The 16,254-nt window shown below is 51.1% G+C and overlaps 1 protein-coding gene across 2 annotated transcripts in view; it reads right to left on the reverse strand.

The window, feature by feature from the left end:
• The window catches only part of sema6bb (sema domain, transmembrane domain (TM), and cytoplasmic domain, (semaphorin) 6Bb), a 121,541-nt gene extending 110,915 nt beyond the window's left edge, over window positions 1-10,626 (reverse strand). For both annotated transcript variants that reach the window (XM_061238723.1, XM_061238724.1), the window contains exon 1: window positions 9,850-10,626. The gene's annotated coding sequence lies outside the window, so the exon portion shown is untranslated. The remainder of the gene's footprint in view (window positions 1-9,849) is intronic.
• Window positions 10,627-16,254: the final 5,628 nt, after the last annotated feature.

A 16,254-nucleotide genomic window follows, 5' to 3' on the forward strand; every position in this document is an offset into this window, starting at 1 on the left:
CCCCCTACACACACACACACACACACACACTCACACACACACACACACACACACACACACACACACACTCACACACTCACACACACTCACACACTCACACACTCACACACACACACACACACACTCACAATAAGGCCTCATATCAAGTTCAAAGGGGTTTGGCAGCCCTTGCCAAAAATGTGTTGCGGTTCTGAAGTTCTGTGACAGACAGGGAGAGAGAGAATGGAGGGAGAGAGAGGAAGAGAGAGAGGAAAGCAGAGAGAGACGGAGAGAAAGAGAGAGAGGGAAGGAGAGAGAGACAGAGAGAGAGAGGGAAGGAGAGAGATGGAGAGAAAGAGAGAGAGGGAAGGAGAGAGAGACAGAGAGAAAGAGAGAGAGGGAAGGAGAGAGAGACAGACACAGAGAGAGAGGGGCGTGAGATTGAGGATAGCCCCTGCTGTCCTGTCACCCCTGTCTTATATAAGTGGACAGAAACCTGAACTTAGGCCCAAGCACTGGAGACCCCAGCCTGCTCCGCCGCTACAGGCTGGCCCAAGCCCTCTCGGCGCTTCAAAGGCAATTTGTTGTGGCTGTGAATAGTGCCGTTGACAGCGGCAAGGGGCAGCGCGCGTGAAATACGGGAACTTGCTGAGCTCCGGGAAACAGAGAGGAGGAGCGCCTCGGCGGAGGAGCGCGCGCGTATGCGTGTCTGGAAAAGCGCTCTACAACAACAGCGATCTTAAAAACGTTGGCAGCAGCAGAGAGCAGAAACTCCACGGCGCTCCGCTCAACACAAAGAGGAAACTCGACCCTGAGGCTGAACGCAATTACACAGGCGCGCAGAGAGCCAGCAGTAAGGACGACTGCAAAAACTCCTTAACCGAATGCGTGCTTATCTGGACAGCACCCCCCCCCCCGTCCTCCCTCCCCCGGTGGAAAAAGGCATAACATATTCGCGTGATGATTCGGCGGTTTCAGCAGAACCCGGCCAGCTCGCGAACATTTTTCACATGGACGTCCGCCTCTCGCTCGTAGCCGGAACTTCTGCGGGGCCGGCGATGGGGCCCTCGGGTCTGTCCGTAGCGCGTCTCCTCCGCCCGCTCGGCGTCCGCGCGGCTTTCGGGCCCAGCGGTCGGGGTCTCCTTGACGACCGCGGCGGGATGGAAATAAAACACAGAGGACGAGCTACGCTGTCTACGCGGAGCGAGGGGATGGTTGTTTAAAGGTTAGCTACGAGCGGGGGGGGTGGGGGGTGGATGACGGAGAACCGGGCCGAACCGGGCCGAACCGCGGGCCGCAGGAAGAACGGGCCGCCCTCGTAGCTCTGATCACGTGACCACGGGGGGCTACTGCCCGGTGGGGGGGTCGGTGATAGGCTGCAGAATGAATACCCCCCAGAAATACCCCCCAGATAAATGCATCTGTGAACTTATATTAAAATGGCGGAGCCAGAGCCTGGCTTCAAGGGAGGCACAGAGCTATAAACCATGCAATGAAAAATAAATACGTCCCTATAAATAGGCTAGACACAACCTGCATTATGTTTTAAATATCAAAGCTAATCTATTGATATAGTGCATTTCAACACGATCTTCAGAGAAATCTCTCCATCCCTCGCCATTAAAGCAAGCGTAGAGCAACAGTGGCATGGCAAAGCTCCTTTGGTGGGAATACATGAAGGAACCTGGTGAAGAACCGGACTCAATGGGGGGAGCCAAGGTTTCTGGATTTAGGATTGACAAGGTGCACTGTGGGAAACGATGCAAGTGGCTGTCGGACCGGGGTGGGAACACTTTGACCCACCGGCAGGCAGTAATCTGACCGGACCTGACATTATCCGGTCAGGACCACCAACCAGACCTGCAGACCAGACAATGAAGCAAAAAACCGGATGTCATGAAACAGAACATGGGCGAATATATACAAATACAAATTTCTATTTCTTCGAAAGGCTGACCATCCTCACAGTAGCAGGAAGTAGGGGGCTGTAGCCCATGATAGTGTTGAGAAGGCTCATCACTAGGGGGTGAGAATCCATTTCAAGATGCGCGTGCGTAAGCGAGAGAGACAGACAGAGAGGTTGTGTGGGTGTGCGCGTGTTTGCGTACACTACCTCTCTCAGTTATCCAGGTAGGTCGGTCGACTTCATACATTCCCGTGACCCATTTTGGGTTTTCAGAAACACTCATTTACTTCATCTGACTTTTTTTATACTAAGCTACAGATGAGCGTACCATGTGTGGGCCTCCCCCCCCCGGGTTAAAACGTTTCCACCGCGGTCCGACGGAGGAGCGGACCTGAGTTCGCGCACGGGGCCAGCTGCGTAGGAAATTAAGCCGCAGCAATCGTCCGGAACAGAAAGCGGCACCCCCACCCCTGCCCTCCGGGGCCTGTACCCCACCGGGGCCCACATCTGCTACCGGAGCAATCACCCAAATAACAACCAGGCCTGCCGGAGCGGGCACCATCTGCGGAGAGAACGGACACATATGTTTCTCTCGGCTAACAGGTCTACCGATCGCACCTGCCCTTTCCCCTTCGCTCCTTCCAGTCCCGTCCGAGGATTTAAGCTCACGACGCAAGTGTCCGCAACGACGAAACGGGGAGACCGCCGAAAAACCCCCCGACTTCGACGGCCGGCCACAGACGCCGTGTGACCGAGACACACGAGGGAGCGCACGGCGGAATTAACGCGGTACAAACGCTGGCCGATGGAGCATCCGTTTTGCCGGGATTAGTGTTGCGCATGAGGGCCGACCGTACCGGAGCTTAGTTCGAAAATGACGTTTGGAAAACGGACAGAGGGGGCGAGAGGGGAGGTGGGGAGTCTGACAGGGCGGCGGGAGGGGAGGGAGAGGGCTTTTCACGGCCTCATATCTGTCAGTCTCTCAGGCACCAGAGGATTGACTAATAAACTCGCCCGAGCCAGCGAGACGGAGGGAGGGAGGGAGGGAGGAGGGGGGGGAGAGGGCTCTGAAGTTTTCAGCAGTCGAGTCATTAATGGGAGAGGACGGGTATGAATATTCAAAGAGACGAGAGCTTGGCTGAAGAGCGCGTCAAGGAGAGGAAAAAACCGACCGCAACAAAAGGCGGAGCGGCGAGCCCGGCTCCCCGGGCCGGTCGGAAGGCGCGCTCGCTAAGTGATCCGACACAAATCCATTTTGATTTCTCCGACCGGCCGGGCCAGGGGGGGGGGGGGAGGGAGGGGGGAGACGAATAACATTTACATGCAAATACAAACGATCCAGCGTTTACGGACGCGACGTCGCCTTCTATTCCCGGCCCGGAAAGACAGGCTAATGGCGTGGTTAGCGCCGTCAAGGGCCGGCGGCGTGGGAGGGGATATCCGGCCCCGATAGACCGCGCGACCCGCAGGTGCGCCCGTCGCCGCGGCGACGGCGGACGTTAAACGCAGAGCGGGAGCGGAATCGCTTTTCCTTTTCCGATTAGCCGCGGCTAACGCTATCTCTTCAGATTGACTTTTTTGCAGTAATTACGTCCCACTGACGGGGCCTGGGGTCCGGGACCCGGAGACGGGGGTTGCGGGGGCCCCCGGTGCGCCCGGAGGGCAGGGTGTCGCGGCTGGGCCTTAGCTGCGGCTCCCAGCCTGAGCGGAGAGGAGGCTGAACCGCGGACAGACTGCGGCCCCGCTGACTCCTCCAGATGGCCCCCGAGCCTCCTGGCCCCCCGCCCTCGCTGGCCCGCCCGGTACAGTGCTCCCTCACCTCCCGGTCCAGACCCATCACCCCCCCACCCCCACCACCCCCCCCGCAGCGTCAGGGCCGAGCAGATGCTCCTCACAGCAAGACCCCTCAGATTACACGCCCACCGAGATGAGCCCTGCAGCAGGGGCGCTCTGAAGAGCCGGTTTAGTGCTGTTTCTGTTTTCAAGGGCCCTGCTAACCAGAAATGGCATCATCAACGGAGTAGAATACCCCCACACTCCACCCACCCCCCCCACCCCAAACTCTCTCAAACTCCCCCAGCACTCAACACTCTCCTCCTGCCCCCTCTGGCTCACTGAACCTCGTCGAACACGCCGCCTCCTAACCCCGGAGCTCCTCCACCGTGCCCGCTCTCCTCTCCCTCTCTCCCTCTTTCACTCTCTCTCTCTCTACTCTCTCGTTCTCATCTCCCCTCTCTGCTCTCTCTCACTCTTAATCTCTCCCTCTTTCACTCTTACTCTCGCTCCCTCTTTCACTCGCACTCTCTCCCTGCCTCGCTCCCTCGCTCTCCTTTCTCTCTCTCTCCCTCTCACCCTCTCTCTCCCTCCCTCTCTCTCTCTCTCCCTCTGCTCCATGGCTTTGGCTCACGCATGACTGGCTCCCTGAGGTCGTGGAATGCCGGTAAGCCGTTAATTGCCTCAAAGCTAAAAAAAAAACAAAAAAACATCAAAATAATGCACCGCGGTGCACAGAGAAAATAAAAACATAAACAGAGGGAGGGAGGGAGGAGAAGAAAAAAGAACCGAGAAGAGAGGGGAGGAATAATGCCAGAGACAGTCGTTGGCACTCCTTAACCAGGAAGGGGCGGGAGCAGGGGGGGGGCTTTTTTTTCGCCAAAACCCCCAGAGGTGAATGAAGAAGTCACCCTAACGCCCGCCCACCCCTCTTCAAAATGACTCGCCATTGGGCCCCACCGAGAGATTCACCGCTCCGTCTTTTTCCCAGAAGCCCCGCGCCCGGTTCCCACCGAGAGGCGCTGACCCTTCCGGCGCCTTCCGAAAGGAGTCCGGGCGAGAGTTACGGCCGGGGGGTGGGCGGACGGGTCAGCTACCCCTCCAAAAACCGCCCCCTGCCCCCCAAACTGCCCCCCGCCGCCCCCCTCCCCTCCGCAGGCCTGGCAGGGCCCCTTCATCTCCACCCCCCCCCCGGCCCCTCATTAGTCTCTCTCCTCATTAACCAGCTCACAGCAAGCAGGGCTACCAGCTCTGCCACGGGAGGGAGGGAGGGAGAGAGGTATGGAGGTATGGAGAGAGGGAGGGAGGGAGGGAGAGAGGGAGAGAGGGAGGGAGGGAGGTATGGAGAGAGGGAGGGAGGGAGGGAGAGAGGGAGGGAGAGAGAGAGTGGTATAGAGGGAGGGAGGGAGAGAGGGAGGGAGGGAGGTATGGAGAGAGGGAGGGAGGGAGGGAGAGAGGGAGGGAGAGAGAGAGTGGTATAGAGGGAGGGAGGGAGAGAGAGAGAGAGGTATGGAGGGAGGGAGGGAGAGAGGTATGGAGGGAGGGAGGGAGGTATGGAGGGAGGGGGGAGGGAGGGAGAGAGGGAGAGACGGAGGTATAGAGGGAGGGGGGAGGGAGATATGGAGGGAGGGAGGGAGAGAGAGAGGGAGGGAGAGAGGGAGGTATGGAGAGAGGTATGGAGGGAGGGAGGTATGGAGGGAGGTAAGGAGAGAGGGAGGGAGAGAGAGAGAGGGAGGGAGGGAGGGAGGTATGGAGAGAGAGAGGGAGGTATGGAGAGAGGTATGGAGGGAGAGAGGGAGGGAGGGAGGGAGAGAGGGAGGTATGGAGAGAGGTATGGAGGGAGGGTAGGGAGGGAGGTATGGAGGGAGGTAAGGAGAGAGGTATGGAGGGAGGGAGGGAGGTATGGAGGGAGAGAGGGAGGGAGGTATGGAGGGAGGTAAGGAGAGAGGGAGGGAGAGAGGGAGGTATGGAGAGAGGGAAGGAGAAAGGTATAGAGGGAAAGAGGGAGGGAGGGGGGGAGACCAACACGAACGAAACCCCGGTGTCAAGCAAGCAAGCCTTGAATAAAACCCCCTCTAACACCCCGTCTTGTTTATCTACACTTAGGCAGAAAAACTCCCATATTTTCCTTTTTCCATATATGTCTCCTTTTTCATCAATTTCCCACAAACTTTTACGCTGCGGCTCGCCAGCTGCCAGCGCGGGGTTATATTCATAAACAGAGGCGCTTATTGAAAATGTTTTCCCTGTTATTTTCTGCAGGAGGGATTCCATAATCTCGGTCACAAAACAACACATTACTGTCTATGAGAATCTCCCCTCCAAGCACCATAACGCTCCTGTCCTGCCATCAATCAGCTCTTATGCAAGAGGAACTTCTTACGTTCTCAGCGAGGGATCGGGCGAGTCCCCAACTGCAATAACAATAAAAAAAAGCTAATAAAAAACACTGTCTCGATACGGAGGAAGGGGAAAAGATTTCGCCCGCCTCACACAAACACAAACACACACACACACACGCACACACACCGTTATTGACTGCTGTGGGAGGATTGAGTGTGAATCGAGTTACCTTAATTCAGTCCTGCGGTGGATGCCAGCGCTCGGATAGAGGGAGGGAGAAAGAGGCAGAGGGATAGAGAGAGAGAGAGAGAGAGAGAGAGAGAGGAGAAGGGGAATGCAGGGGAGCAGAGGGAGGAAGTTAAAGAGTAATTGAATGACAGGCCGTGTTTCCGCGGGGGGGGGGGCGTTTTTATCGCTTTTCGAAGAATGAGAACTGGTGACCTGTGAGGGACGCACACATATCCTCCCACTGGCCCACGACCCACGCACCTAACCGCAGGTCAGAGGGGGTCCTGACCCCTTTATTCGAGAACGGGCCCCAGGGGTGGGAGCGGGGGCCTGGTACTGGTTTGACCCCCGAGTTCATGGCGACCTCGACACCGCCGGTCAGGAACCTCGGAGCCGCGGCGAAACCCTGTAGGCTCATGGGAAGGGCCCCGCGTTCGCCTCTCCCTCCCTCCCTCCCGAAACTCTCCCCAAAGCACTTAGAGAGAGGCGGAGAGGGTGTTCTCCCTTTTTTGCCTTTTCATTCCGCCGAACACCACATGCTAAGTGGGAACATTGTTACGGTCAATTTATTCCATTCAGAGCCCCGGTGGGCAGGGTCCGCTCTCGATAGCCTCCGGAGGGCTCGCTCTGCCAGCGGGGCCCTGACACGGAGGGCCGGGAGGAGGGGAGGGCCGACCGGAGAGAGGGGGCGGCACCGGGGAGGGAGGGAGGAGGGGGTACCCTGCAGAACGCGGCCAGGAACATCAGTCTTATCTGTCCCGCAGAAGGAGGTACGGAGACAACTGGCGAGGCGAGACAGAGGAGTCTTTGGTGCTTCTAGGCAACGCCGGGGTGACGGAGCCCCCGCAGCCTATGGGGCACCTGTTTTATTTAGCCTGGCACGTCGAAACACTTGTCCCGCAAGTGCCTGGCAGTTGTCTGGTGGGTGGTGTGTTATGCTAACAGGATGTCCATTCAGGTCTGGGGTCATATCTCTCTCTCTCTCTGTCTCTCTCTCTAACACTCTCTCTCTTTCTCACTCTCACTCTCTCTCTCTCAAATTCAAATTCAAAGGCTTCATTGGCAAGAATAGATATCAACCAATCAATGTTGGCAAAGCACATGCAATATATGATATAGTACACAATAAACAACATACAATATACAATAGACATTCTCTCTCTCTTGCGCTCTCTCGCTCCCTCATACATGTGCACACGCACACACACACACACACACATACACACATGCCTGCACGCGCACACACACACATACATACACACATGCCTGCACACACACACACACACACACACACACACACACACCCGCACACACACACACACACACACACACACACATTATTATCCCTTTACGATCAGAATTCCAGCAGTAAACCCAGCAGGGATCCATTGGTGCTGTGCGCTGAGTGAAGTTGTGGGTCTCTCCAAATTAAGTAACTACGTAGTAAATCACCGGTCTGCGCTCGGAGGGGGATTAGCACAGCTCCAGCGAGCAGTTTATTAAACGGCGAAGCGCAACGGCGGAATAAGACATTACAAAGAGCGGGAACCGCTGAATAAATCGCATAGGAACCGCGTAGGAGCGAGAAAATGAGAGAACTAGCCATATAGGTTTTATTCCCCGCGCTAATAAACCACCACCTCCAGAGATCTGGACAAATTGCACAGACGGCAGTAAAGAGCTTACAGCACCAGTCTGGCACAAAGCAGTTCCTTTAAGATTTTCTCACCTAATTTGTTCCTTATGATGTTTCCTCTTTAATGAAGTCGGGGGGGGGGGGGGGGCGCAAGTTTAGAGCAGGAAGCGGAGCGCGTTAGCGGTGAGAACGCTCGGGGAGAGGAACTCCCGTGCCCCTGCGATAGCGACGTCGGGGCCCGTGAATCACCGGGGCGAAAACGTCACGGACAGGAAAAAACAACGGAACGCCGTTTATACGCACAATGGGACGACCTGTGAGAGACACGTTATGGCGAGAGGGGCACTATGGGGGGGGGAGGGGGGGGGTCAACCTGTGGCAGAAAACGTAGAGAAAAGGCTTTCTGTTAGAGCCCCTTGTCCTTTGAGCCTGACTGACATAAAGCATACAGGGAGGGGTCCCCGGGTATTCCCTGGGCTGTATCTTTCTCTTTTTTTCGCGGAGGAAAAACCGTCCCCGGCTCCCTAACCCTCTTTCTCTCCGGGCCCCAGTCTTCTCCTCTCACACTCCGGCTCTCTATTGGAACGCTCTGACCCTTGGGGACTTCACTTACTTCTCTGCCTTTCCAGTCCACAAACCTCGCCGGCCAACAAAGAGGCAGTCCGGCGGCCATTTGAATTTGAAACAGGGCCACGACAAAGGCCTTCCAGTTCCAAGAAAAGACAAACTTTCGGAGCTTAGAGACAGCAATTCAGCCCTACCCCAAACAAAACGGAATTCGGCGCTGAGACAGGCCAGCCAGTGAGCTCAGTGTACTGTAAAAAGGGAGGGGGTGGGGGGGGTGGGGGTACAGCTGGAGAGGAGGAGGGCTCAAACGCACAGGGAGGTTCAGGGGGACAGGCGCAGGGGGACCTGGGGGGTGGGCACCCGAAAACCGGAGAGGCGCAGTCAGACACAAGCAATGCCATACCGTGGGAGAGGAGGGGACAGTGCCCGTGACAGATATCCCGCACTCTATGGTGCAGATGAAATTGTAGGGTGTCTGGGATAGGTAAGGGAACGGAGCCGATCCGCTCGATCGTTGAAGGAACGGTCGCCCGACTGAATTTCAATTTGAAAAGGAGTTCAGAGATACAGCAGATTGGGCACGTTGAAAAGATGGCCAAATGCCTCTTTGTTTAGTGTCTCTGTAAACGATGCATGTTGAACTCACCAAATTTCAAGAAATGGCAGCAATGTAACCATGCAAACAACAGTAAGAACAAAACAGCAACTATAATAATAATAATAACAATAAAAATAATAATAATAATAATAATAATAATAATAATAATAATAATAATAATAATAAATCACATATGAATTGTGCATCACAATGGCATTTCAGAAACAATGTGTTTTCCAAATGTGCATTTTCTTCAAAACCGTTTAAAGGAGGTAAGATATTGTAATCCATAATGTTAATAGCTCCAACTACAATGCAACGCAAAATACCCACGAGTAATATGCATAAAAATCAGACTCAAATTGCATCTAGATTAGTAATTACAGGGGTGTTTATCTACAAATCCAGTTTATGCATTTGCACGTGCAGCGTAACAACATTCGAATCTTCATGGTGTCACAATCTCAATTTACAGCCCGTAGTCGGGGGGGATAAATTATATTACAATTTTAAACGGACAAAGACTCCGTTTGGTTGCAGTGCGTTGCAAATAAAATCCATGCGATTTGTGTCCGTTAGCGACAGTTAAGCGGATAAAACGCCTTCCCGTGTGTCATAATTTAAATTGAACAAAACAAATTCGTTCAAATTAGCCTATTAGTCCTGCTAATACCGCATCAATTACAACGATTTTATACCGTTATGAGCGAAGGCACTAACAGGCTAATTGGCTCAGCATGGTGCGGAAAAAAATACTGCTCCACAGCGCAAACCTACACCCTGACTCGGACCTTTTTGCGGACAGCTCCGCTCACTCACCAGTGCCTGTCGCGGAAAAGGTGCGCCCGGTATCGGAGGTTGGGGCAGTTCTCGCTTCCACACAGCGCGTGCTTCCAAAGGACGGCAATCCAGAGTGCTGAAGAAGGCGACGTTATAGGTTCTCGTCAATCCAAACCTTAACGCCGTTCCACCCGCGCCTGTCTTTTGTAAACTATTCCTTCTCCCCGTCGCACCTGTCTCTGTCCAGAACAGATCCCGCACGGGAGAGTGACATCCTCAAGACAACTGTCTCTCGGGTTGTGTGTCCCAACCCCCCTTTCCCCCAACACACACAACACCACCTGTCCCCGGTGGAAACCAAACCACAATACTCTTCTATGCCCCTTCCCGACACATGGCATTCCCGTGTTGCGCCGCAGCGATATTCCCTTCACAGCCGCGCAGAATTCCTAAGTAATTTGGAATCGCTGGTAGCTCTGTTTGTTGTAAAACGAGTGATAACGACAACAATCCATACAGCAACCGAAAGAACTGAACCAGCTGCGCTGTATTTAAACCAATTACATCTGTCTCGTCTGCGTTTCCTCCCGAACGGCAGTTGCATCAACGTCGGTCCCCACAATACTTATTTTGTGCTCGGTGTAGCTGCGCGCGGCTGCTGCTCTTGCCAGTAGAATGTCATTGCTGCGTCTTTTCACTTCGCCGTCCCATTGAAAGAAAACACTGCTCATGTGTTTGGTATGCGTCTCTTTACTAATGTTGTCCAGCTTTAGGATCCCGACGGGAAGGAACTCCCATTCATCCGCTGACAAATAGTATTTCTTTTTCCTCTCTTTCCTGCCTGTTCTTTTGCGCTTTGTCAAGGTAGGAGGATCGCGGGCTCGAGTATCTTTCCGCTAGCGGTGAAATATAGCATCTCCTGTACTGCTCTGCTCACTGTGTCACCCACAGGCTCGGCTACTCAAAAAAACGGAGCCGATGCCAAAACCTGAAGCAGAATTGCACGGCAACTGGAATGGAATTAATGCATAGTAATTAATTGAGTGTTCAGATATGTGTACGCGAGGAAACGTGGCCAAAATCGGCCCGTTGAAAGGAAAGCGGATGATCGTTGAAAGGGGGATATAATGCGCTTTAGAAACTGGAAATTGAATATGAATGAAGGGAGAAATACCTAATGGCTTTTTTTGTAAATGTTCAGCATGGATATTATAACAGTCTTTTATCCCCAAAGGTATATGCGAGCCAGTCTTTCCTCGTTTGCATAACAAGCACACCCTCACTGAATTATAGTGTACTTGTGCCAATCGTGAGCTCCTGGCTCTCGATACAGGACTGTTTGATGCACATTGTAACTGAGGGTGGGGTCACTGTAATTGCCTTATTATGTTTATCTTCAACATGGATTTATGTACACTATGCTATATTGACTGAGTCATGTTTAGATACGCACACAGTAGTCGCATTTCTCCTCTTTGGCTGGGCTCATACTGCACATGTTTTGACTGTATTACTGGCGTGGGGCATGTCAAATGAAGACTTTTATTGTGTGTGCCTTTGGGTATGTGTGTATTTGTGTCTGCGTGTGTGTGCGTGCGTGTGTGTATGTGTGTTTGCATGCCTGTGCCCATACGTGTAAGTGTGTGTGTGTGTGTGTGTGTGCATGTGTGTGTGTATGTGTGTTTGCATGCCTGTGCCCATACGTGTAAGTGTGTGTGTGTGTGTGTGTGTGTTTCTGAGTGTGTGTGTGTGTGTGTGTGGGTGTGCTTGTGTGTTTCTGAGTGTGTGTGTGTGTGTGTTTCTGTGTGTGGGTGTGCGTGTGTGTTTCTGAGTGTGTGTGTGGGTGAGCGTGTGTGTTTCTGAGTGTGTGTGTGGGTGAGCGTGTGTGTTTCTGAGTGTGTGTGTGTGCGTGTGTGTTTCTGAGTGTGTGTGTGGGTGTGTGTGTGTGTTTCTGAGTGTGTGTGTGTGCGTGTGTGTTTCTGAGTGTGTGTGTGGGTGTGTGTGTGTGTTTCTGAGTGTGTGTGTGGGTGAGCGTGTGTGTTTCTGAGTGTGTGTGTGTGGGTGTGCGTGTGTGTTTCTGAGTGTGTGTGTGGGTGAGCGTGTGTGTTTCTGAGTGTGTGTGTGGGTGAGCGTGTGTGTTTCTGAGTGTGTGTGTGTGGGTGTGCGTGTGCGTGTGTGTTTCTGAGTGTGTGTGTGTGGGTGTGCGTGTGTGTTTCTGAGTGTGTGCGTGTCTGCACGCGTACTGTACGTGTGTGAGAGTACGCGCGTGTCTCTGCGTTGGTGTTGAACGGGGGCACGGGGCTGGGTGAACTGATTCAGATGAGCCGATACCGTTGTCAGCGCTGTCGGAATCATTCCCCCGCCTGCCTGTCAACAGCCCGCGGGCGGAGTTAATCTTAAAGGACACACAGGTTGAGTTTCACCCGCCACTCAACAGGAGAGCATCCTCCAAGACCCGACTCCGCCATTCCCAGCCAGGATAACACATTTTGTCATCTTCTCACCCACGTGGAGAGACCCTACACCACCTGGGGCGGGTGGGGGGTTTGCCTGTGGCGAAAACATATTTCAGCTCAATTCTAACTTTTCCCTGGCAGGATCGCAGTGCTTTTTTTTTTTTTTATCCATTTAATCTCAGAAATAAAATGACAGTGGAGGTAAATTCTTGTTCTTCAAGGATCAAATTTCCCAAATGAACCATGAAAGTAAAGTAATGACCTCTTTGGGTACAAATGAGTTCCTTTTCCAAGCAAGAAAGATACTAATTAGTTCTATATTGCTGGTTAGGAGTACAATTTTATGTACCTCTGGGGTCCCGCCCCAGAATTTGTACCTTTTTAGGCACTTTCCGTACCTTTATTTCTGAGTGTGTTGGAAGCTTCTCAAAGACAAATAACTCTTCTTCCCAGTACATAAAATTTTATTTGGCACTTTTATCCAAAACGACGTACAAGGAGCACTTACAGAAAGTCATCGAACAACTGCAGGACACAGGTCGGATACGGTACAATTTACATAAAGCATCAGTTATCCATATCCATAATGAGAAACATCAAGTCTAGTAAGTCTAGTTCACAGATAAATATAATGTATAGGCTATAAAACTCGGTGAAGTTATGGCACTAGATGCAGTCTGACACACCAAATGGCAGAGAATGCTTAAATACCCTTGGGTGACACCACTAACAAATGGCCAAAACAATACACTGATACTTAAATCACAGTTACCGAGTGACCACACAAAACTATGTTCAATTTTCCCAAACAACTGAAACAAGCATCTCAAATGAAAATGATACGCTTAACTGAAACACCGCAAGTATAAGACACAACAATGCTGGCCAGATGCACTCAACGTGGACTGTATCTGGTCATATACACCCGCTGGCTCACAATAACAAAGCACTTAAATCTGGCCGGTCATGACTTTCCATTCCTCCTCAATCCCAGGGTACCTGAGGGGAACCTGATCCTCAGAGCAAAACCCCATACCATAGATATCCCGCACGGCCGTTCACAGGTGCTTTCCTCACATTGGCGAGAGGCACACATGGAGACAATTTTTTCTGCCATGAGGACATGTACCCTTAAGGGCCTGACAGGTTTGTGTGTTTAAATCTAAGTGCTTTATGCTGTGGAGGGTATAACCCACAGAGACGGAGGAGAAAGGTGGAACATGTGCGAGCAGAAAATGGTGGACGAAAGGACACTTTGAAGGCAGCGTAAAATCTAAATCAAACTTGCTCGTGATTCCCTTTTTTTTTAAACGAAACCGTTTTAGCCTCTTTGTGAAGAGAATCGCTGAAGCACAGCAGGACAGTGAAGAGGCCTTTAGGGGGGCAGGTGTTCAAAGTGAGAAAAGGTCACACCAACCTAGAAAAACTGTCTTATGACACCCAGCTGTTATTACAGCACAGCATATATGTTATCATTACATTACAGTTATTTAGCTGACACTTTCCATCCAAAGTGACTTACAGTTGATTGGACTCAGCAGGGGCCAATCCCCCTGGGAGCAATGAGGGGTTAAGGGCCTTGCTCAAGGGCCCAACAGCTGCATTGATCTCATTGTGGCTACACCGGGGCTTGAACCACCAACCTTCCAGGTCCCTAGTCTAGGTGTTTACCTTAGTCAACGGGCTGTAGGCTGCCCCATTTCTCGAAATGAATGCATAGAGTTCAAAGACAGCAACAGTAATAGTATAAATATGAATTGTTTTTTATCAAACCAAAGAGGCGCTTGGGGCAAAATGGCCAGGTGCACTTGTATTTGAAGTAAAAGTTCTCTTAGAGCTCAAAAACATGAAGGATGAAAGGTATTTAAAAGCATCATGTTATGCGTAAGTGACTTCCTCTGCATAAAGGGTAAGATTTGGGGAGAGAAAGTTATACCGTGAGTGGAGAAAGTGGGATATATCGCGCAGCGAGGCTTAACGATTCTTTATGAGACGCAAAGTGCAGAAAAATATAACAGCTTTTTATGAAAAATGTATTCTAAGAAACTCGATTTAAGACCCGAAGCTTCCCCTCTCTGTAATACATCCTTTCTATGTGCTGTAATGAGTAAGCCTAGAATGTTCATTTAGGCTGACGTTTATATGGGCTGTTGTAAAACAATAATAGGAATTCATTTGCGGGCCGGAGAGATTGGGTAGAACAGAGTGGACCGGAGAAATGGCACCTGACCGATGTGCCCTTCGGCGCCAAAGAAAGCAGGACTACAGAGCGGCATGCTGAGGGGGCTCATGCGTTCTGCTGCAAATGATAAATAATCTAGACGCGCAGTGGGACTTAGCTGTTATAATAAAGACGGGGCTTTTTTAGAAAGATCTAGCGCTGGCCTTGCATTCATTTTTTAAAGCCAAACTAAATAATGATAACGAATGATAACTGTGTCCACAGTTTGAGAGGGCGAGAGAGAGACAGAGACAGACAGAGAAAGAGAGACAAGGGTGAGAGAGGGAGGGAGCCAGGGAGAATGTGTGTGTGAGGGTGAGACAGGAGTATTTGTATATGTATTTGTATGTGTGCGTACGTGTGGTGTGTGTATGTGGTTTGTGTGTCTGTGTGTGTGTATAAGGGTGAGACTGAGAAGTATGTGTGTGCGTATTTGTATGTGTGCGTGTGTCTGTGTGTCTGTGTGTGTGTGTGTGTGTGTGGTTTGCGTGTGTGTATGTTTATTGGAGTTATCAAGCTGACAGCTCTAGCTTTTAAAGCTGGCTTGGGTATTGTGTGAGTAACTTCTAATGTTTAGCCAGTGCATTTGCGGTGATTTGATTGAACCAGGCAATCAGTCAGAATCACAGGCAGAGCGGGTGTTAAAAAGCCTATGAACCCATTTTATTTTGCCATATAATGGCCGTTATGATAGCGCATAATTAGTTACCACTGTTAAATGCTATAATTACCCCGCCACGCCACACTTTCACTCGCAATTACCCTGCAATATTCACAGTAGTCTTTCACTTTCACCATTCCACTCATCACTGGTACTTTCTCCAACTCCGTAAAACAAATATTTTTTCATCACTTTATTTTCGTTTCAGTACCAAGGAATAAAAATCATAATAAAATTTCATATTCTGTGCGTTTAATCTCTTCTGTTTTATGTGCTCACTAGCACCTGTGAGAGGCAGAGAGGGAATCTGAGATACATAAATACATTTTTTTTTTGGAAACAATTTACAATGAGGTTCCATGAATTGTCATGAACCAATATATTTGTTAGCTAGTTACATAATAACGCACTAGCTTCATAATGAATTCGGGCCACAGTGGCTCAGGCGGTAAGAACATTCATTTGGCAGTCAGAGGGAAGTGTCCTTGAGCAAGACACCTAACCCCCAAATACTCCTGACGAGCTGGTTGGTGTCTTGCATGGCAGCCAATCGCCATTAGTGTGTGAATGGGTGAATAAGAATAATCAATTGTACAGCGCTTTGGAATAAAGGCACTACATGAATGCCAACTATTTAATTCATGTTAACAACTACCTTAGTAGTGGCAAATTCATATTGGAAATGATCAATTAGAAGTTCATCCTATGGTTTGCTAATGCATAAATATCATATAACAAATACACTAGTTAGTTGTGAACAAATACAAATACAAGTTAATTTCATGCTTAATGTATTTGTCCATCATTAATTCATGTTAACAACTGCATTAGTGAGTGACTATTTTCCCCCCCTCCTTTCCTCCCACACACTGCAGACCTGGGAAAGGTAACAGGAAGCGGGAGGGCGGTAATGAAACAGCTTAGCCAAAAAACACACGGGAGAACAAAGTGTGACCTTTGATGGAGACCTCGGCCGTTTCTTAATCTTTGAACATTGTTATGAGGCGGTCAGGGGGGCGGGCGTTGCAGTCAGTCTGTGTGAGAGTAACTGGGGGTGGCGGCCATCAGTGTCAGCAGTAATTAACGTAGCCCTGGGTCACTCACAG

Source organism: Conger conger, chromosome 4 (genome assembly GCF_963514075.1).
Source record: "Conger conger chromosome 4, fConCon1.1, whole genome shotgun sequence".
In the NCBI taxonomy this organism is placed as follows: Eukaryota; Metazoa; Chordata; class Actinopteri; order Anguilliformes; family Congridae; genus Conger; species Conger conger.